This window comes from Bicyclus anynana, chromosome 16 (genome assembly GCF_947172395.1).
Source record: "Bicyclus anynana chromosome 16, ilBicAnyn1.1, whole genome shotgun sequence".
NCBI lineage: Eukaryota > Metazoa > Arthropoda > Insecta > Lepidoptera > Nymphalidae > Bicyclus > Bicyclus anynana.
The window spans coordinates 1,899,924-1,922,180 of record NC_069098.1 but is presented as its reverse complement, the minus strand read 5'-3'; the positions used below and the strand labels follow the sequence as shown (position 1 = coordinate 1,922,180).

The 22,257-nt window shown below is 37.3% G+C and overlaps 1 protein-coding gene across 2 annotated transcripts in view; it reads right to left on the bottom strand.

The window, feature by feature from the left end:
• The window catches only part of LOC112052546 (connectin), a 311,702-nt gene that overhangs the window by 270,066 nt on the left and 19,379 nt on the right, over nt 1–22,257 (bottom strand). The window contains exon 2 of one of the 2 annotated variants that reach the window (XM_052886048.1): nt 18,459–18,484. The exons of the other annotated variant lie outside the window; for it this stretch is intronic. The gene's annotated coding sequence lies outside the window, so the exon portion shown is untranslated. The remainder of the gene's footprint in view (nt 1–18,458; nt 18,485–22,257) is intronic. 2 annotated transcript variants of the gene reach the window in all.

Here is a 22,257-nt window from a genome sequence, read left to right as displayed (position 1 = left end):
CGTATGACTCCCCTCCCCTTCAAATGTCAGGTTTTATTACACTAGGTGGCACGGATTTGGACGTTTCACTTTTCTCGCTTTTATCGACAAAGTGCAGACGTCGTCAAATTCGTCGTCAATGTGCGCTGAACCTTCTTTTTACGTGGCGATATACTCATGGACAGGCCACGGGGAGGTAAGAAGGTTATGTCGGATTCCAACCGACTTCGGTTCGGTCGGGTGTTCCGACTCGTCGCCTGATGACTGATCCACGGGAATGTTTCGTAAGCTACCGTAACATAGCCCCCAGCTAGCAATGCGCGCTGAGCCTAACTCTCTATCACTTTGACACTAATTATGACGTCAAAAGTCTTTATATTCGGAAACGATTGTCAGTCCGTCCGATAAAATGTCAGTCCGTATTCAGGATCAGACTACGAGGCCAATCCAGTTGCAGCGAGGAGTGCGTCAGGGAGATGTGATCTCTCCGAAGCTAGCTAGCTATCTTACCGCCGCATTGGAAGACGTTTTTAAGCTTCTGGACTCAACTGCGGTTCGTGGACGATGTAGTCATTATGGCAGAGACTCTGGATGACCTCAGTACCATGCTCAATAACCTCAGCAGAGTTTCTCAACAGGTGGAAAATGTACATTATATTTTGAAACGATGTTTTTGATGTTTATCCTCACAAACTTGGACAAAATATTGAAAAAACAATGTAATTAAAAAATGACGATATGTTAACTCTAAGTTAAGTGAACAGCACGTTCTTTTTTGGAGAAATAAATGTCTTTAAACCGATGTTTTTATAACTCGACAGTGTTAGCACAGAATACAAACACACACTATGTGATTAGTTTCCTAAGACATAAAAAGTATTTTAATTGAAAATGTAATATATAATACTTTTTATACCGGAAAATGATTAATTTCCGCAGGATTTGTGAAAAACTAAATTTTCCGAAAACGAAGTCGCGGGCGTCCACTAGTTTTAAGTATACACCATGCTTTATTCGGTTCTATTTAACACAAAAAGACCCTATAAGATAAATCTCTAGGGCGGCGATCAAACTAATTTGCCCACACAATATCAATAAGGATCGCTGAAGGTGTACTTAAATAAAGCACTAGTCTCATGAGGAGGCTCCACGTACCGAAGATAATTACCTACATTCGAGAAAACCCTTATGAAAATACCGAAATAGAACACTTTTGTTTAGCCAACCTACAGTATGGTTTTCGTTATATTAGTTTATTAGGAATTCTTGTTATTTAAATTTTAAAACCAGTCGTAAACGGACTACCATAGTTAAATTCTAGGATGGTGTCCAATTATGATGTTCATTATGAAAACTGCTTATGCACTTCCGATGGGTTAGTAATTATAGCATCCATAAGATGAATAACAATTTTGATAGTTGATTTTATTAATATTATAATTATAAACTTTAATATTTTTTTTTTATTTCTTACTCTTATCTAATCGACCGACCATCACAAAATTTTGATTAATATGTATATTTAGTGTTTTAGAAAACTAAAAAAATATAAACTATATAATAATTGTAATGCATAATTAAAGCGCTGCTTTCAAGGAATAAATACTGTTTAGGTATTGTTTCAATAATATTAAATACTACCGGGCACCCACGATTTCGTCTGCGTGAAATCCTGCCTCTACCCTAAGTATTTTGTATCCGTCTCCTGGCTCTAAGCTACCTCTCCACAAATTTTCAGCTAAATCGGTCCAGCCGTTCTTTAGTTATAGACTATAGTATAACTAACACTACTTTATTTATATAAATTGGAAAATAAGTTTTCGGAAGAACATCAAAATTCTACGCGTAAGTGCACGGATATTCTTTAGTTATTACCTATTTTGTTATATTGCAAGATTGTTTTTCGTATTTACAGGGATTGAGGGATTGGAGTGTATATGATGTATGGTTAATCCAGGAATTAAAGACAATTATCATCTTAATTTGTTAAGCCTCAATACACATATATTTTTTAATTGCATAAAAACATTCTTGAATTAACACGTATTAATTATTGTAATTAATTATCATAAAATGTGAAAAACGTCAACTTTAGTTTATACCTTATTTCATAGTCTACGCATGTAAATTGTATAGTAGTGTGTGACTCACGTTTTAAGATCGTTACTGAACTGCACGATTATTAAACTGTGGAGCTATTCCCTTAAGTGGTATCATTGTTGTTATATAATTAGTAATCATTATGTGGGAACAATTTGTTTAACAATATAACACTAGCATTTCCATGCTTATGCTCATGAAATGGTTTGTTATTCATTTAATTAGGTCTACCATGAAATAAAATAGTTCCTATAATATTAATAATATGGCTTCTAAACCAAGTATTAATTATACTTCAACTAGACATACTAAAATTATTAATAAAGAGGTAAAGTTTGTTGTGTTGTACGGGTTTATCTCCGGATCAACAGAACTGATTATGAAAATTCTTTTACCACCAGAAAGCCACGTTATCTGTGAATTCCATAAGTCATATTTTATCCCCATATTATCAAGGAAACGGGAACTACGCGTGTGAAACCACGGGGCGGCTGCTAGTAAATGAAGAAGAACCGGTTTAAATAGTACACGCCTCCCCTTGTATTCATTAACGACCTATCTTCGGCTCACTGTTGAACACGAGTCTCCTCTCAGAATAAGAGGGGTTAGACCTTAATCCACTACGCTGGCACAATGCGGATTGGCAAGGCATCACACACATTGGGAATTAAGAAAATTCTCAAATGAGCTAGTATCTTTACGATGTATTTCCTTCACCGTTTGAGACAAGTGATATTTAATTTCTTAAAATGCATATAATTGAAAAGTTTAAGATGCATGCCCCGAACTGAAGTCGAATCTACACCCTCCGGAGTCGGAGGCAGAGGTCATATCCACTAGGCTATCACGGCTCACTTCCCTGTGTATTACTCTAAATAATTTAATAATTTGGAATAAAAGATTCCCGCAGGGTTTGTGAAAAGTATACCTACGTACCATAACCTTCTTGCCCTCTCCGAGGAAAAAAGGTTTGTGAAAAGCATATTTTCACACAACCGGAGCTACCGACATCCGTTAGTATCTATATTAAAATACATTTTTTATATAAAAGTTCAGTCCAGATGCTTTTCCCCAGTAGCCACTGACACTTACGTAGCAAATGTAAAAAGCTTGTTTGAAATCGCTCGAGACCTCGTACGAATGAATAAGAGAATGGCCGTAATGTTCCAAGAATGCGTTGTTTTCTCTCGATCTACATTTCTACTGAATATAACAGAATTCTTCACTAGATTATCCGTTCGAAAGAGGTTTTCCGTTTTTTAATGTGAAAATTAAAAAATAAATTTGATCACTCATTGAGTATAAAAAGCGATACAGGGTACCTACCGTATACCACCAATTTCCCATATCCAGGTGAAGAGATTTTAATGAAAAAATATTAGAAAAAAGAGAAGCTCATTATTTTATAGCCCAACTTGGGTCTATGGCCATGTAACTCGATTCTACAAACGCCAAAGAAAAGTAAAAAAAATATGGGACTGACATTCATTATCGACAGATCACGTGATCAATTTGTCGATCGGATGTTTCGTTCCCATACATTTTGTTAGTTTTCGAAGCGTTAGCGTTTATAGAAAGAGAATCGCCTTACCACATGGCTACAGGCCAAGGTCATCCAGAGTTTGCCATGAAAACTACATCGCCGGAAAATCTACTGCCTGCAAATTCTTGGATTGGATCGAATGGTAATCTGATCCTGTACACGGATTGACATAGTGACATTTTGATATAAACACTTCAACACTGGGATATATTTGTAGTCGATTCGACATCTCTGCATTGATATTAGCACAACAAAGAAAAAAGATAAAGATAATAAATATATATATGGAGAAAGTTTGTGTCTGTAAGTATGTTTGTAAAACTAAATGTCACGCGAATGAAGTCTTAGGTGTCCGCTAGTAACGAAATGTTTACAGAATAGATGTTTACAGATAGACAACTGGCTGACGCCGCGCGATTTCACCCGCGTGGTTCCCGTTCGCGTAGGAATACGGGGATAAAATGTAGCCTATAGCCTTCCTCGATAAACGGGCTATCTAACACTGAAACAATTTTTCAAATCAGACCAGTTGTTTCAGAGATATAATCTAAACAAACAAACTCTTCTGCTTTATAATATTAGTATTGATATCGAAAACCGTTAATACAAAAATGAAATATAGCAAGGCGGTAGTTTATAGTTATTAGACGTCTGAACGAATTTTGCGAAAAGCCTAGATTAAGGAAGTGTAAGGACGGACGAAGTCGCAGGTATCCGTTAGTAGTCGTATATAATCGTGTAGTTTCTTGTACATTAAATAAATAAAATATATTCTCATTCCTTATAGAAAAATGACGCAATTTATATCCACACAGTAGGGGGCGTAAATATATAGCTTCCATAAATATCACAACATCCTGTTAAGACAAGTTAAATAGCTCAAGTTTTTGGGCATAACAAAGCATGAGACATTATATTTAAGAACTGTTTTACTTGAAGAGACACCGATTTTCCTCTGTGTATGAAAACAACTAAGAAAATGTTTCGTGAGTATTTTTAGGATTCCGTAAAAGGAAAAAAACGAAAGCCTCTTCGTCCCGTCCCTCTGTTTTTGCCTGCCGGTCTTCACCCTTTTTTGCAGGAACACGTAGGAATATGAATTTGAAATTAATAACAAATACAAATTAATTTATTCAACGATTACATCAATGCATGTAGCTGATTATCCCTAATATTGAATGCTTGCAAATAATTAAAAATTCAAAACTTAAATAATAAATCATAATTTTTCAACGCCAATCTGCATTGGGCCAGCGTGGTGGAATATTAAACCCTAACCCCTCTCATTCTGAGAGGAGACTCAAGCTCAGCAGTGAGCCGAAAATAGGTTAATAATGATGATGAATGACGTTCGCGGCTATTTGCTAGTCTATGACAAAATACAGAGGAGTATTTTGGATACTGTCCGAGAATTTCAATTTGCATGCCATTGTAAGGTAGATTGTCGACGTTTATACGCTAACAATACGACTGTGTACATTCACAATCAAGTAAATTGAATTCAATTGATTTCAAAATAAATAAAACAAAAACATTGTAAATGAGCTACAAAACACATTGCAGGTACACGATGTGTAATCATGATATTTTTACTTTGTACACCAGACACAAAGTAAAAATATCATGATTACACAAAAATAACAAAACATTATTTTGTCCGCATGCAAATTTGTTCGTTTTCGCATAACTAAGCCCTCATTCGCACGAGAGCTTTTTAAAAGTCGTTAAAATCGTTCAGATACAACAAATGCATTACTAAGTATATGTTCAAACGACAGTGTTTTTAAAACACAACGCTTTTTTCGAGCATTTTCAATTTTGGACGTTGGAAATAGACCTTAATTTACCTTCATACTATATTTAAACGCATTTTTAATGTCCGTTAAAAACTCTCGTGCGAATAAGGGCACAGGCACAACTCCAAGTTCCAAGTTTTACTTCATACTAGCAGACACCCGTAACTTTTTAGCGTGAAATTCAAAAATCCCGCGGGAACCATGGACTTTTTAGGGGAAAAATGTAGCCTATATGTTGCTCAAAAACCTCCTGTAACTACAAGTGAAACCTGCGTTTAAATCGGTTCCAGAGATTAATTAGCCTGGACAAACAGACAGACAGGCAAAAGTTTGTAAAAAGCATGATTGTGAGTAAATAACTTTATGAATTTAAGAAAACACAGTCAGCTTGAAATACAAATAAACACCGACATACACTTAAATCTATACTAATATTATAAATCTGAAAAGTTTGTTTGTTTGGTTGATTAATTGAACGCGCTAATCTCAGGAACTACTGATCAGATTTGATAGAAAGTATTCTTTCAGTATTAGATAGCCCATTTATCGATGAAGGCTATACTATAGTATTCCCACGGGAACGGGAACCACGCGGTGTCAGCTAGTTTTAAATATATGTAGATGTAGATATTGATTATGCAACAAAGGTGATTTTAAATTTTGAGCATAATAGGTTTGCCCTTATAGATACATTCAATTTTACGTCCACAGAATATAACCCAAAACCAAAATTAATATTTGGTTAGGTAATTAAAAAAAACAAATGCTAATTACGTTCTTAAGCCCCATTTCCATATTACAGATCTATAAATTTATTCTTCAAACCATTCAAATGAACCGAAAAAAGTGGCGGCTTCATTTCCACAAATTATAAAATCAGCGAAACACATAATTTCCGGCCAAAGGAGATTGATCAAGAGAATTTTTAAGCCAATATCTTTGCGCGAAATTAAACTTTAGCGATTCTCTTCGTCTAAAGGTTATTTAAATTAAAGAAATACCTACCGTTTTGTAAGACATGCAAAACGAATATTCTGACTGATTATGCGCTGTTGAAAAATTATAAATCGGCCATTTCTTTTTTAATGTTCAGCAAGAAAATCGGAAACTGTATTTTAACTACCTCTTGACTGTACCTTGTCCGCACAAATTAAAAAATAAGATCAACTTTAAGCCATAATGCCTAGTTCCATTTGATAAGTTTTAGCAGACTCAAAAGTGATTACAAAAATAAGTAAACTAATGTCGAACAGAGGTTATGATTCACAAAATTTGTCAGGACAACTTAATTAACAAATCAAACTGTAACTGAAATAAGACCCTAGAATGGCAGAGAATGACCTTGAGTAAAGTTACGCACTTGAGAACGATATGTGTAGGGTTAGAGGTGCCTTTGACAGATATCTAACACTCCCCTTTTCCACTCAAGTCACTCTCCCCGCCTATCCCAAGTAACTCATAAGAATTACACAACAAGAAATGTGGACGGCTCGAACGCCACGTGCACACTGAAGCTGTCCGTACCGCAAGTCGTTGCAATGCGGTGATAACATAGAGAATAATATCATCATCATCATATCAGCCGATGAACGTCCACTGCAGAACATAGGCCTTTTGTAGGGACTTCCAAACATCACGATACTGAGCCGCCTGCATCCAGCGAATCCCTGCGACTCGCTTGATGCCATCAGTCCACCTGGTGAGGGGTCAATCAACACTGCGCTTTGTAGTGCGGGGTCGCTATTCCAGCACCTTGGGACCCCAACGTCCATCGGCTCTTTGAACTATGTGGCTCGCCCATTGCCACTTCAGCTTCGCAACTCGTTAAGCTAAGTGGGCGATTTTGGTTCTTCTACGGATCTCCTCATTTCTGATTCGATCACGCAGAGATACTCCGAGCATAGCTCGTTCTATCGCCCGCTGTGTGACTCTGAGCCTTCTTATGAGTCCCATATTTAGCGACCAAGTCTCGTCTCAAGTCTCATTTAGTAGCGAATATAATTTTATTTTATTCAGTGACAAGTTAGCACTTGACTACGATCTCATCATTAGAAACACATGCTCGGCTCACTGTTGAGCACGAGTCTCCTCTCAGAATGAGAGACGTTATACTACTGGTCCACCATGCTGGCCCAGTGCGGATTGGCAGACTTCACACATGCAGAGAATCAAGAAAATGCTCAGGTATGCAGGTTTCGTCACGATGTTTTTCCTTCACCGTCTGTGAAACATGATATTTAATTTCTTAAAATGCACATAACTGAAAAGTTGGAGGTGCATGTTCCGGCCCGGATTCGAACCTACGCCCTCCGAATCGAAGGCAGCGTTCAGATCTACAGAACTATCACGTTTCAACAATTTTTCTGAAGCTTTAGCTTGATTAAAAAAAATTAATAAAAAAATACAACCGATAAAAATGTTGTTACTAAACTAAAAAGCGAAAAATAAAATCGTATGTGCTACCTTCGCAGTTTGCTCAGTGCGATCCCTTGGAGGCGGTACCAAAGTAGTGCTGTGGTAATCCAAGCCGTTTCTGAAAGAACTGTCTGAAAATCCTAAATCTTTATGATTTAAACGTCTGAATTAATACATCACTAACTTGGTGGTGAACCTCCTCCTTTTTTTTAAGTCGGTTAAAAAAAATCTAAAATGCTCCCGAAAGAAGCCAGCAAGACAGTTCATAATAAAGCATTGAGTCAGTAATGTAAGTAGAAGCAGTCTTAAGATCTATAAAACAATGATGACTCTATCACAATTTCAGTTCAGTCTGAAAACTCATTTCGAAATTCCAAAGTTGATCTCAGAGATCCTCAACCGTTCAACAGCTGTTTCCGAATTCAATACTTTTTTAATCATGGGCCAAGTACTTAACTTTGTACTATTGGCTAGTGTTTCGTACTGGGTATAAAGGGGATCCGTAAAGAGGGTATACTCCAAAATAGTTTTAAGTAGGTAAATGTTTGTAGACCTCTCCAGCACGAGCGAGATAATCTACATTCTATCCCCGTATATTAAAACTTTAAACAAGGTTATATGTATTGCAACATACATGTATCTTATGTTATAAGCTTGAAAAAGTCTCGATCGATTTAAGTTGAATTTATCGTATTTAGTTCGAGTTATTTGTGCTAAATTTAATCTAGGAAAGTGTCTACTCTTTTTCTGCATAACGATTTTAGCAACGCAAGCAATGAATACGGATGGTATTAACATAAATTATTTATATTATTATATAAAGGATATATTTGTACGACGTTGTTGCAACAGTGATTGTATAAATAATAATAATGTGTTCGATGATTTAGGTATTTGATGACTTGAGTTCAGATCTTTGTTTGGCAGCGTGAATACCGTCATGCTGCTAGTCGCGTTTGTGGTTTTGTGTAATAATGAGAAAAACGCGACTAGCAGCATGACGGTATTCACGCTGCCAAACAAAGATCTGAACTCAAGTCATCAAATACCTAAATCATCGAACACATTATTATTATTTATACAATCACTGTTGCAACAACGTCGTACAAATATATCCTTTATATAATAATATAAATAATTTATGTTAATACCATCCGTATTCATTGCTTGCGTTGCTAAAATCGTTATGCAGAAAAAGAGTAGACACTTTCCTAGATTAAATTTAGCACAAATAACTCGAACTAAATACGATAAATTCAACTTAAATCGATCGAGACTTTTTCAAGCTTATAACATAAGATACATGTATGTTGCAATACATATAACCTTGTTTAAAGTTTTAATATACGGGGATAGAATGTAGATTATCTCGCTCGTGCTGGAGAGGTCTACAAACATTTACCTACTTAAAACTATTTTGGAGTATACCCTCTTTACGGATCCCCTTTATACCCAGTACGAAACACTAGCCAATAGTACAAAGTTAAGTACTTGGCCCATGATTAAAAAAGTATTGAATTCGGAAACAGCTGTTGAACGGTTGAGGATCTCTGAGATCAACTTTGGAATTTCGAAATGAGTTTTCAGACTGAACTGAAATTGTGATAGAGTCATCATTGTTTTATAGATCTTAAGACTGCTTCTACTTACATTACTGACTCAATGTTTTATTATGAACTGTCTTGCTGGCTTCTTTCGGGAGCATTTTAGATTTTTTTTAACCGACTTAAAAAAAAGGAGGAGGTTCACCACCAAGTTAGTGATGTATTAATTCAGACGTTTAAATCATAAAGATTTAGGATTTTCAGACAGTTCTTTCAGAAACGGCTTGGATTACCACAGCACTACTTTGGTACCGCCTCCAAGGGATCGCACTGAGCAAACTGCGAAGGTAGCACATACGATTTTATTTTTCGCTTTTTAGTTTAGTAACAACATTTTTATCGGTTGTATTTTTTTATTAATTTTTTTTAATCAAGCTAAAGCTTCAGAAAAATTGTTGAAACGTGATAGTTCTGTAGATCTGAACGCTGCCTTCGATTCGGAGGGCGTAGGTTCGAATCCGGGCCGGAACATGCACCTCCAACTTTTCAGTTATGTGCATTTTAAGAAATTAAATATCATGTTTCACAGACGGTGAAGGAAAAACATCGTGACGAAACCTGCATACCTGAGCATTTTCTTGATTCTCTGCATGTGTGAAGTCTGCCAATCCGCACTGGGCCAGCATGGTGGACCAGTAGTATAACGTCTCTCATTCTGAGAGGAGACTCGTGCTCAACAGTGAGCCGAGCATGTGTTTCTAATGATGAGATCGTAGTCAAGTGCTAACTTGTCACTGAATAAAATAAAATTATATTCGCTACTAAATGAGACTTGAGACGAGACTTGGTCGCTAAATATGGGACTCATAAGAAGGCTCAGAGTCACACAGCGGGCGATAGAACGAGCTATGCTCGGAGTATCTCTGCGTGATCGAATCAGAAATGAGGAGATCCGTAGAAGAACCAAAATCGCCCACTTAGCTTAACGAGTTGCGAAGCTGAAGTGGCAATGGGCGAGCCACATAGTTCAAAGAGCCGATGGACGTTGGGGTCCCAAGGTGCTGGAATAGCGACCCCGCACTACAAAGCGCAGTGTTGATTGACCCCTCACCAGGTGGACTGATGGCATCAAGCGAGTCGCAGGGATTCGCTGGATGCAGGCGGCTCAGTATCGTGATGTTTGGAAGTCCCTACAAAAGGCCTATGTTCTGCAGTGGACGTTCATCGGCTGATATGATGATGATGATATTATTCTCTATGTTATCACCGCATTGCAACGACTTGCGGTACGGACAGCTTCAGTGTGCACGTGGCGTTCGAGCCGTCCACATTTCTTGTTGTGTAATTCTTATGAGTTACTTGGGATAGGCGGGGAGAGTGACTTGAGTGGAAAAGGGGAGTGTTAGATATCTGTCAAAGGCACCTCTAACCCTACACATATCGTTCTCAAGTGCGTAACTTTACTCAAGGTCATTCTCTGCCATTCTAGGGTCTTATTTCAGTTACAGTTTGATTTGTTAATTAAGTTGTCCTGACAAATTTTGTGAATCATAACCTCTGTTCGACATTAGTTTACTTATTTTTGTAATCACTTTTGAGTCTGCTAAAACTTATCAAATGGAACTAGGCATTATGGCTTAAAGTTGATCTTATTTTTTAATTTGTGCGGACAAGGTACAGTCAAGAGGTAGTTAAAATACAGTTTCCGATTTTCTTGCTGAACATTAAAAAAGAAATGGCCGATTTATAATTTTTCAACAGCGCATAATCAGTCAGAATATTCGTTTTGCATGTCTTACAAAACGGTAGGTATTTCTTTAATTTAAATAACCTTTAGACGAAGAGAATCGCTAAAGTTTAATTTCGCGCAAAGATATTGGCTTAAAAATTCTCTTGATCAATCTCCTTTGGCCGGAAATTATGTGTTTCGCTGATTTTATAATTTGTGGAAATGAAGCCGCCACTTTTTTCGGTTCATTTGAATGGTTTGAAGAATAAATTTATAGATCTGTAATATGGAAATGGGGCTTAAGAACGTAATTAGCATTTGTTTTTTTTAATTACCTAACCAAATATTAATTTTGGTTTTGGGTTATATTCTGTGGACGTAAAATTGAATGTATCTATAAGGGCAAACCTATTATGCTCAAAATTTAAAATCACCTTTGTTGCATAATCAATATCTACATCTACATATATTTAAAACTAGCTGACACCGCGTGGTTCCCGTTCCCGTGGGAATACTATAGTATAGCCTTCATCGATAAATGGGCTATCTAATACTGAAAGAATACTTTCTATCAAATCTGATCAGTAGTTCCTGAGATTAGCGCGTTCAATTAATCAACCAAACAAACAAACTTTTCAGATTTATAATATTAGTATAGATTTAAGTGTATGTCGGTGTTTATTTGTATTTCAAGCTGACTGTGTTTTCTTAAATTCATAAAGTTATTTACTCACAATCATGCTTTTTACAAACTTTTGCCTGTCTGTCTGTTTGTCCAGGCTAATTAATCTCTGGAACCGATTTAAACGCAGGTTTCACTTGTAGTTACAGGAGGTTTTTGAGCAACATATAGGCTACATTTTTCCCCTAAAAAGTCCATGGTTCCCGCGGGATTTTTGAATTTCACGCTAAAAAGTTACGGGTGTCTGCTAGTATGAAGTAAAACTTGGAACTTGGAGTTGTGCCTGTGCCCTTATTCGCACGAGAGCGTGAATACCGTCATGCTGCTAGTCGCGTTTTAGTCATTATTACACAAAACCACAAACGCGACTAGCAGCATGACGGTATTCACGCTGCCAAACAAAGATCTGAACTCAAGTCATCAAATACCTAAATCATCGAACACATTATTATTATTTATACAATCACTGTTGCAACAACGTCGTACAAATATATCCTTTATATAATAATATAAATAATTTATGTTAATACCATCCGTATTCATTGCTTGCGTTGCTAAAATCGTTATGCAGAAAAAGAGTAGACACTTTCCTAGATTAAATTTAGCACAAATAACTCGAACTAAATACGATAAATTCAACTTAAATCGATCGAGACTTTTTCAAGCTTATAACATAAGATACATGTATGTTGCAATACATATAACCTTGTTTAAAGTTTTAATATACGGGGATAGAATGTAGATTATCTCGCTCGTGCTGGAGAGGTCTACAAACATTTACCTACTTAAAACTATTTTGGAGTATACCCTCTTTACGGATCCCCTTTATACCCAGTACGAAACACTAGCCAATAGTACAAAGTTAAGTACTTGGCCCATGATTAAAAAAGTATTGAATTCGGAAACAGCTGTTGAACGGTTGAGGATCTCTGAGATCAACTTTGGAATTTCGAAATGAGTTTTCAGACTGAACTGAAATTGTGATAGAGTCATCATTGTTTTATAGATCTTAAGACTGCTTCTACTTACATTACTGACTCAATGCTTTATTATGAACTGTCTTGCTGGCTTCTTTCGGGAGCATTTTAGATTTTTTTTAACCGACTTAAAAAAAAGGAGGAGGTTCACCACCAAGTTAGTGATGTATTAATTCAGACGTTTAAATCATAAAGATTTAGGATTTTCAGACAGTTCTTTCAGAAACGGCTTGGATTACCACAGCACTACTTTGGTACCGCCTCCAAGGGATCGCACTGAGCAAACTGCGAAGGTAGCACATACGATTTTATTTTTCGCTTTTTAGTTTAGTAACAACATTTTTATCGGTTGTATTTTTTTATTAATTTTTTTTAATCAAGCTAAAGCTTCAGAAAAATTGTTGAAACGTGATAGTTCTGTAGATCTGAACGCTGCCTTCGATTCGGAGGGCGTAGGTTCGAATCCGGGCCGGAACATGCACCTCCAACTTTTCAGTTATGTGCATTTTAAGAAATTAAATATCATGTTTCACAGACGGTGAAGGAAAAACATCGTGACGAAACCTGCATACCTGAGCATTTTCTTGATTCTCTGCATGTGTGAAGTCTGCCAATCCGCACTGGGCCAGCATGGTGGACCAGCAGTATAACGTCTCTCATTCTGAGAGGAGACTCGTGCTCAACAGTGAGCCGAGCATGTGTTTCTAATGATGAGATCGTAGTCAAGTGCTAACTTGTCACTGAATAAAATAAAATTATATTCGCTACTAAATGAGACTTGAGACGAGACTTGGTCGCTAAATATGGGACTCATAAGAAGGCTCAGAGTCACACAGCGGGCGATAGAACGAGCTATGCTCGGAGTATCTCTGCGTGATCGAATCAGAAATGAGGAGATCCGTAGAAGAACCAAAATCGCCCACTTAGCTTAACGAGTTGCGAAGCTGAAGTGGCAATGGGCGAGCCACATAGTTCAAAGAGCCGATGGACGTTGGGGTCCCAAGGTGCTGGAATAGCGACCCCGCACTACAAAGCGCAGTGTTGATTGACCCCTCACCAGGTGGACTGATGGCATCAAGCGAGTCGCAGGGATTCGCTGGATGCAGGCGGCTCAGTATCGTGATGTTTGGAAGTCCCTACAAAAGGCCTATGTTCTGCAGTGGACGTTCATCGGCTGATATGATGATGATGATATTATTCTCTATGTTATCACCGCATTGCAACGACTTGCGGTACGGACAGCTTCAGTGTGCACGTGGCGTTCGAGCCGTCCACATTTCTTGTTGTGTAATTCTTATGAGTTACTTGGGATAGGCGGGGAGAGTGACTTGAGTGGAAAAGGGGAGTGTTAGATATCTGTCAAAGGCACCTCTAACCCTACACATATCGTTCTCAAGTGCGTAACTTTACTCAAGGTCATTCTCTGCCATTCTAGGGTCTTATTTCATTTTGCCCTTATACTAACTCGTTGGTTTAATGGTTAGTCTGTTTATACTAGATTACGATGTAGAACGTAAATTTACGTTGTAATTATTGATCATAAATTGTTTAGTGCATGGAGATCATTTCGGGCATGAAAGGATCTAATGACTGAGCCACGGGAACATTTCGTAAACTACCGCAACCCAGCCAGCGGCACTCGTAAATGGAGTTCTCTTTTTGTGTTATTGAGATCGCTTCGGGAAGATTAAGAAGAATGCCTGCACCAACCTAGCACACCCGCGAGAAATTTACATTATTATAAGTAAACAAACATAGACAAAGTTACACGATACTAGACTGGAACCAAACCCCAAACTTCTCAGCCATTCAGTAGCTCAGTTTTACTTTATAACAGAATTTTTTATCAAAGACAGCCGTTATGATATTAAAAGCAAGCTGTTTACACGTGTATGTATTTAGTACATACTATGAGTTACCTTGAACATCTGCTAGAGACGTTTGACATAAATTGGATGTGTTGAGCCGAAAATTGGATACAGAGGCCAGACCTTTCGCAAGCAAACACAATTTTGTAAATGAAAGAGCGCCGCTACATGGGTGGGATTAAATTTGTTATCAAATATTTTTACGTTTTAAGCCCCGACCTCACTGGCGGTCATATTTGGGTTAGAACTTGCGTCGTTTATTTATTCCAGTATTTGGCAAATTCAGTAATTACGAAAACAATTATAAATTAACAAAACAAAAAATAGTTTGTTTGTTTGATTGATTGAACGCGCTAAGCTCAGGAACTACTGACCCGATTAGAAAAAATCTTTCAGTGTTAGATAGCCCATTTATCGAGGAAGGCTATAGGGTATATATTGTTCCCGTATTCTCACGGGAACGGGAACAACGCGGAACGGGACCGAACACATGATCTATCGCTGTGAGTCCGGCCCTTTACCGTCGAACTATTGAGGTTTATAAATAATACTTGACTTTTACCTAAATATTTATACATAAAAGGCTCCGAGCACACTACCGTTTTTTCGGAAGTACACTGATGCTTTTACGAGTAAGCTTTGATGCGACTAAAATATGAGGTGACGTCAATCTACAAAACACTTACTATAACTATCTAATACTATCTCATTTTGACGTTTTTCATCAACAACCTTTACTCTACTTTTATGGAATAGAATTAAGCTCTCTTTTTCTTCACCATCATCATCCACAAATACAACTGGCCCAATTCGGATTGGTTTACACACGTAGAAACTTAAGAAAATGCAGATATTATCCTCACGATGTTTTTCCCTTACCGTTTGTGATAAATGATATTAAGTTTCTTAAAACCCACATAACTGAAAAGTTTGAGGTGCACCCCCCGGACCAAATTCTAACCTACGCCCTCTGAATCGAAGGAAAATGTCTTATCCACTGAGCTATCGCGGCTCTTACACGCTCTTTTCCTTACACGCTGAGATTTGTTCTTCCTGTCTTTTCTTTTCATCCCAGAGGCTATTTCGAGATCGAACATATTCCTTTTTTCGAACTTATGGTATGGTACTTGCACAGCTTACTGTGCCAAGGAAGACAAACATTCCACACACAACACACACCACAACCACACCACAGTATATAAATATTATGACCTAACAAATGAACTAACTAGAAATGGCAATGTGTGTCATAGAAATGTGTGTGTGTGTGAAATAGTACGAGAGGATTACCAGCAAAATCTGTCTTTAACTTGCCTAAAGACCTTGACTTCACTAGAACTGCAGCAAGTTATATATTCCGAGCATCCAAAGCTGCTCTAGTAGAAATTTGGCTAGGCAGGGAGAACAACACAAGCAAAGGTAGGGAGTGTTAATCGATTTTAGAGGAATTCCTCAACCCTACAGCCGTTAGTCACTAGTGCCGGACTTTGTTCGGAATATTTCTCTCTGGCACACGATGGCGCAGTGAGTACATGTCATCATTAAGAACCAATATTCCGATCACTATCGAGCACGAGTCTCCTCTCAGGATGAGAGGAGTAAGGCTTTAGTCCATCACGCTGGCCTAATGTGGATTGACAGACTTCACACACGTAGAGAATAAGAAAATGCAGGATGTTTTTCCTTCGCCGTTTGAGACAATGATATTAACGCACATAATTGAAAAGTTAGAGGCATGCCCCAGACCAAATTTGAACCTGCGCCCTCCGAATTGAAGGCAGAGGTCATATCCACTAGACTATCATGTCTCTTCATGTAATGCAAATATATTCGTCTCTCTCTCTCGTGTAAAATTAAATGTCTTGAAAAACTCACTCTACTTAACGGTTGACGGATCAAGACAAAGATGTAAAAACTTTAAAACTCGATCTTTAATTAGTTCATTCCTTTTCAGAATTCCATACATCGTAATCTAGTATAAACAGACTAACCATTAAACCAACGAGTTAGTATTCATTTGGTAAATTCAACCTCGATTTGGTCTGAAGTTTAACTAGAATGCACTGACCACAATAACGGAGGGCCGTCTTAACCGAAGTCTGTCCGAGACAGTCGACTTGCATGTAAATTGGATGGGAGATTGAATGGACTGACCTCGGATGTAAGGCACGAGAGCTTTAATTACAATTCTATTAAACGATTGACGATCACTGCTGGACGCGTAATAGGTCTTTTGGGACTCCTTGTTATTTCGCCGCGTGTAATCAGCCTGGCTACTCGATTTAAGTCATCTATCTGTGTCGAACAGTACGCATTTAAACTGTGGGATCGTCGTTTCAACTATATCCTCCTAGTATACTTAGGTATATTTTTTTTAAGGCGAGGAACGCATTGCCACATGCATGCAACAACAAGAAGTATTTAATTTTAGTATACTTTAAACCCATTTTAAAATTTTAAATCGACCAAATCGCTTAAAAATACCAATAGACCAGACAGAGTTAAGTGATCGAGTAGTAAGTCCTTGTTTTATTTTTTTTTCTTTACAAGTTAGCCCTTGACTACAATCTCACCTGATGGTAAGTGATGATGCAGTAAGATGGAAGCGGGCTAACTTGTTAGGAGGAGAATGAAAATCCACACCCCTTTCGGTTTCTACACGGCATCGTACCGGAACGCTAAATCGCTTGGCGGTACGTCTTTGCTGGTAGGGCGGTAACTAGCCACGGCCGAAGCCTCCCACCAGCCAGACCTGGACAAATTAAGAAAATCTCAATCTGCCCAGCCGAGGATCGAACCCAGGACCTCCGTCTTGTAAATCCACCGCGCATACCACTGCGCCACGGAGGCCGTCAAATCAAAAGTCCTTTAAGCTTTGTAATGTATTAGACAATTTCTTGAAGTCCTATTCATCAGCAAAATATAACAAAACTAAGCCTTATAATTACTAAATATCACTCAGCAATTTTCTTAATGACAGTCTTCTATTTCATACAGTTATTGGTCTTTTTGTTATGGTAACAAGAGTCAAAATACCCTGATGGTTATACAGAGGTGCCAAACCTTTCCCTAAATACCACGATGTCATTAGGCCCTGCCAAATCTACCTCTTATAATTGAGGCACGTTATTTGAATTCTAGTAGAGTAAATGCCGACACAAACCACCACGCTCCACGAGTATAGAGATAAATTTACGTAATTTGTAGTCGAGTGATTTTCTTGAGTTATAAGTTGTTTATATAAACGCAATCAGTTTGAAAAATTATATTCTAGGATGAACATTCAAATTACTTTTAACTGAAGTATTTCATCATCAGTAGGTATTGAATTTATTAACGCATTTTATTCTAATAAAGAAGTTATAAATTTGTTTCTTCTCATTACGAGTATGATTCAATATGGCTATAGACTGATAATTATATGGATATTTTTAACGTTGTACATTTATTATGAAAAACGCATTTTTAAATATGTAATAAACATTTGTGGATCTAATAAATTAATAAAATATTCCCATACTAGCGGACGAATGCAGTTTCGTCCGCGTGGAGTTTAGTTTTACAGAAATCCCTCTGGAACCATGGATTTTTCCGAGATGAAAGGTGTTTTAATCCAGAGTAAAATCTATTTCGATTCCTAATTTCAGTCAAATCAGTTCAATAGTTGCGGCGTTAATGAGTAACAAACATCCATACAAACTTTCGCGTTTATAATTTTAGTAAGATGAATACTGAATCTAATGGAAATGGAATATAAAGGTTGGTAACCCCTGCAAAGGTACACGGATAAAGCAAAGCATAGATTAAACTGGATGTAAACCTCACCTTTGAGTAGAGCGGCGCTCGGTGACCTAGAAACGAAAAGGGTTGAATTAGTCACGGTGGAGGACTTCGACTGCGTGGCACAAGCAGCTTTATTTGTTCAGGGAAATCGACATATCCTTTGATTAGCGTGTTAATTAGAAGACCTTCGCTAATGTAACGTCTAGGTAGAGGTGTATCGAGTGTGAAGGTATGAAGTATCCCGTGTTGTAGATCACTTGAGATGTATTTTATAATGAGCAGTGGCGTGCATAAGGTTATTAACTAGCGTATGTGTACGTACAAATTGAATAAAATGACAAATCGCTTTTCTGTCATGATGAATCTTCAAGGCGCGCAATAAGTTTCACATTAATTTACATATAAAAAAATATCTCTGGTAGAGCTACAAATTGACGATCCTTTTAATTGTTTTACGTTGTGTATGTTATTTTTCAAGCTATTTTTTAAGACATCCTTTTAATTTGTTTAGGTTTAGGACTTAATTACTTTCAAATCTTTTACATATTGGATAGAAGCAGGCGTTACTTTGCGGAAGTTCATCATGTATTATAATAAATTATTTATATTGCTATCATCCGCGAAAATCCGACGAACCCATGCGACAACGTCACCCAGGTCCGACAAAATACTCTCTACGTACGTTTCACCCCGAAACCGGAGCCAGGACCAGAACCTCAGGAAATGTTGACTCTACAACGTGCAATTGCAAAGTAACTAAACTTTAACTAAGTAAACTTTGCAATTGCACGTTGTGGAGTCAACATCTCCTGAGGTTCTGGTCCTGGGTTCGTCGGCTTTTCGCGGATGATAGCAAAATAAATAAATTATTATATATTCAAATCCCTTTGTGGGTTTTTGCCGGCTTGTAACTATTCAAACTATAATTACAATATTAGACTTTCAAAATAATAATTATTAAAATAATATGTTGTTCATATCAAAGTACCGATACCAACAGCAACACGCAATTACCCCGAAGCTTATTATTTTGTAGGAGCACCCTCTATAGAGATGCGGTTATTGATGGTATTGGTTGACTTAATTATATTATAGACTTGTTAATTATAATTCAATGGAGTCTCTAGTTGACAATGTGGGTGAGTAGTCTCTTACAAAGATAATAAGTAGCTACTGACAGTTAATAACTTGATTGATTGAAAGCTAGCTTCACAAACTATCTAATACGGCTATATATTTTTTTTTATTCTTTACAAGTTAGCTCTTAACTACAATCTCACCTGATGGTAAGTGATGATGCAGTCTAAGATGGAAGCGGGCTAACTTGTTAGGAGGAGGATGAAAATCTGCATCCCTTTCTTTTTCTACACGACACCGTACCGGAAAGCTAAATCGCTTGGCGGTACGTCTTTGCCGGAAGGGTGGTAACTAGCCACGGCTGAACCCTCCCACCTGCCTGGCCTGGACCAATTATGAATACCTCAATCAGCCCAGCCGGGGATCGAATCCTGGACCTCCGCAGCAGCATCACTATAATTTGGTGTAAAGGATGTAGTTCCTGGTGATTTTTTGGACGTCTGGTTGGACTTCCACTGCAGGACATAGGTCTTTTGTAGGGACTTCAAAACATTACGATACTGAGCCACGCTGATACTGATCGCTTGATCTACGCTTACTAGTGCGGGGTTGCCATTTCAGCACTTTGGGACCCCAACGTCCATCGGCTCTTCGAACTATGTGCCCCGCCCATTGAAACATCAGTTTCGCAACTCATTGAGCTATGTCGGTGACTTTGATTCTTCTGCGGATCCCCTCATTTTTGATTCGATCTCGCAGAGATACTCCAAGCATAGCTCGTTCCGTCACCCGATGTTTGATTCTGAGCCTTTTGAGGCCCATAGTTAGCGACCAAGTCTAGGGACCATAGGTCATCACTGGCAACACGCAATGTGCAAAAAATCAAAATTCATTTATTTCTTAGGCTTAGTTTACAAGCACATATGTAACGTCAAGTTTGACTTTTTGTAACGACTCTACCACCGGTTCGAAAGACAGGTTCTGCAGAAAAGAGCTGATAAACTCAACGTTGCTCTTTTATTTAAAAATACTCTCATAAATTGTTATCCTTACTTGTCAATAGTTAAAATCTCTACAATTTATTTTACTTTTACTTTTTGGGAACTTAAAAAAAAAACGGTGAATTTCCTTTTAATTTGAAGCCACGTAGGCTGTTCGAGACAACCCCGTATTGCAGTAATTGACGAGCGATAGCTCGACTGGATTTTACGCGAAAATGTAAACTTATATCATTTTAATTTTTCAAACTGCATTCTCGTATCGTATCGTATGTGAATATCTTTAAAACGAGTTCTGAATTTTTAAAAAAATACTAAGAATGACACATAATTTAGATCAGATTAGATTTAGATAAAATATTATAAGTCACTACTATGACGACCACAACAAACAACAACAAAAATTCTGAAATTCTGAACGTAAAGCTGTCACATTATCATTATTAAATATAACGACTTTTCTTTCACAGCATAGTTTATTAAAAAAACCTGTATTATAAGTCTCTTGATACCCATCCAACAATTTATCCACCATTGACCCAAAAATTACGCGGCCGAAATTCCTTTAATAAAACAATAAGCCCACTTTATAACGAAACTCCTGGAATTAATATTCTTTGCCTTTAATATATTCACTTTCCCCAAAATAAATTAACATTGTATAAATAAATAAAATTGCAAAATTGAGCAATAAAGGGGCCAAGTTGGAGCAATTTGAGCAATGAAGAGTTCCAACATTATGTTATATTAAATTTGCTAAAGTTTTCCCGTTAAACGCGATTGCTTGCGTATTCTCCTTCCATACGCACTCGTATTATTCGTGTTTGTGTTACCACATCATCTATATGCGCTAATAATAATATTATAAGCGAATTGAATAATCATACGAAGGCTTCGATGTGCGGCTCGTGCTTACTTAGAAAGGAAAAGAGGGAAATAAAAACATCCACACTTTTAATAAAATCGTAACCAAACCGTGTCTGTATATTAAGTACGTGTTGACGCCTCACGGTTTTACCCGCGTGGTTCCCGTCTCCGTGAGAATACTGAGATAAAAAATACCCTACGACACTCACAAATAACGTGGCTTTCCAGTGCTAATAGGATTTTCAAAATCGGTTCAGTAGTTCCAGAGATTACCCTACTTATGACTTATATATAAGATTAAAAAACCTATTATAAATGGGTACATTGAATATATTTAACAAGAGTCCAAAAAAGGAGTATTTATAATTTAATCACTTTAACTGTTTAGAATTCTACTTGTACACGCTAAAGTAAGGAACGCCTGAACTGATTTGATTGCGGTTTTCACTGATGAATTGTGGCAAGCTCCAGACTTATAAGACAGACAATAACACAGATCAGTAAGTGTTTACTACAGATTAATAAGTGTTTATTATAAATACGGTTCACAATCAAAAGAAGTATTATTAAAAAAAACTAAGCGCCAGTCTAGAGACGCGTTAATTTTAGCTGAATCTAGTCTATTGTAGTTTGGAAATCTATAAGAACATGATTAACACAAACTTAATTAGGTAGGACGGGATTGTTCTACTTCATTATTTTATTTTACTATAAATACATTTTTAACTTCATAGAGTTTTTTGATATTAGAAAACTACCCTAAATCTCCAAAATAATGTCATCAACAAATACGAAGTCAATTAACATCATGCTGCATTTGTCAGGCAAATTGTGATTCCCCTAAATACAACCTCAGCTTTTCCATCACCCCCATACAAAAGCCATACAAAAGAATATAG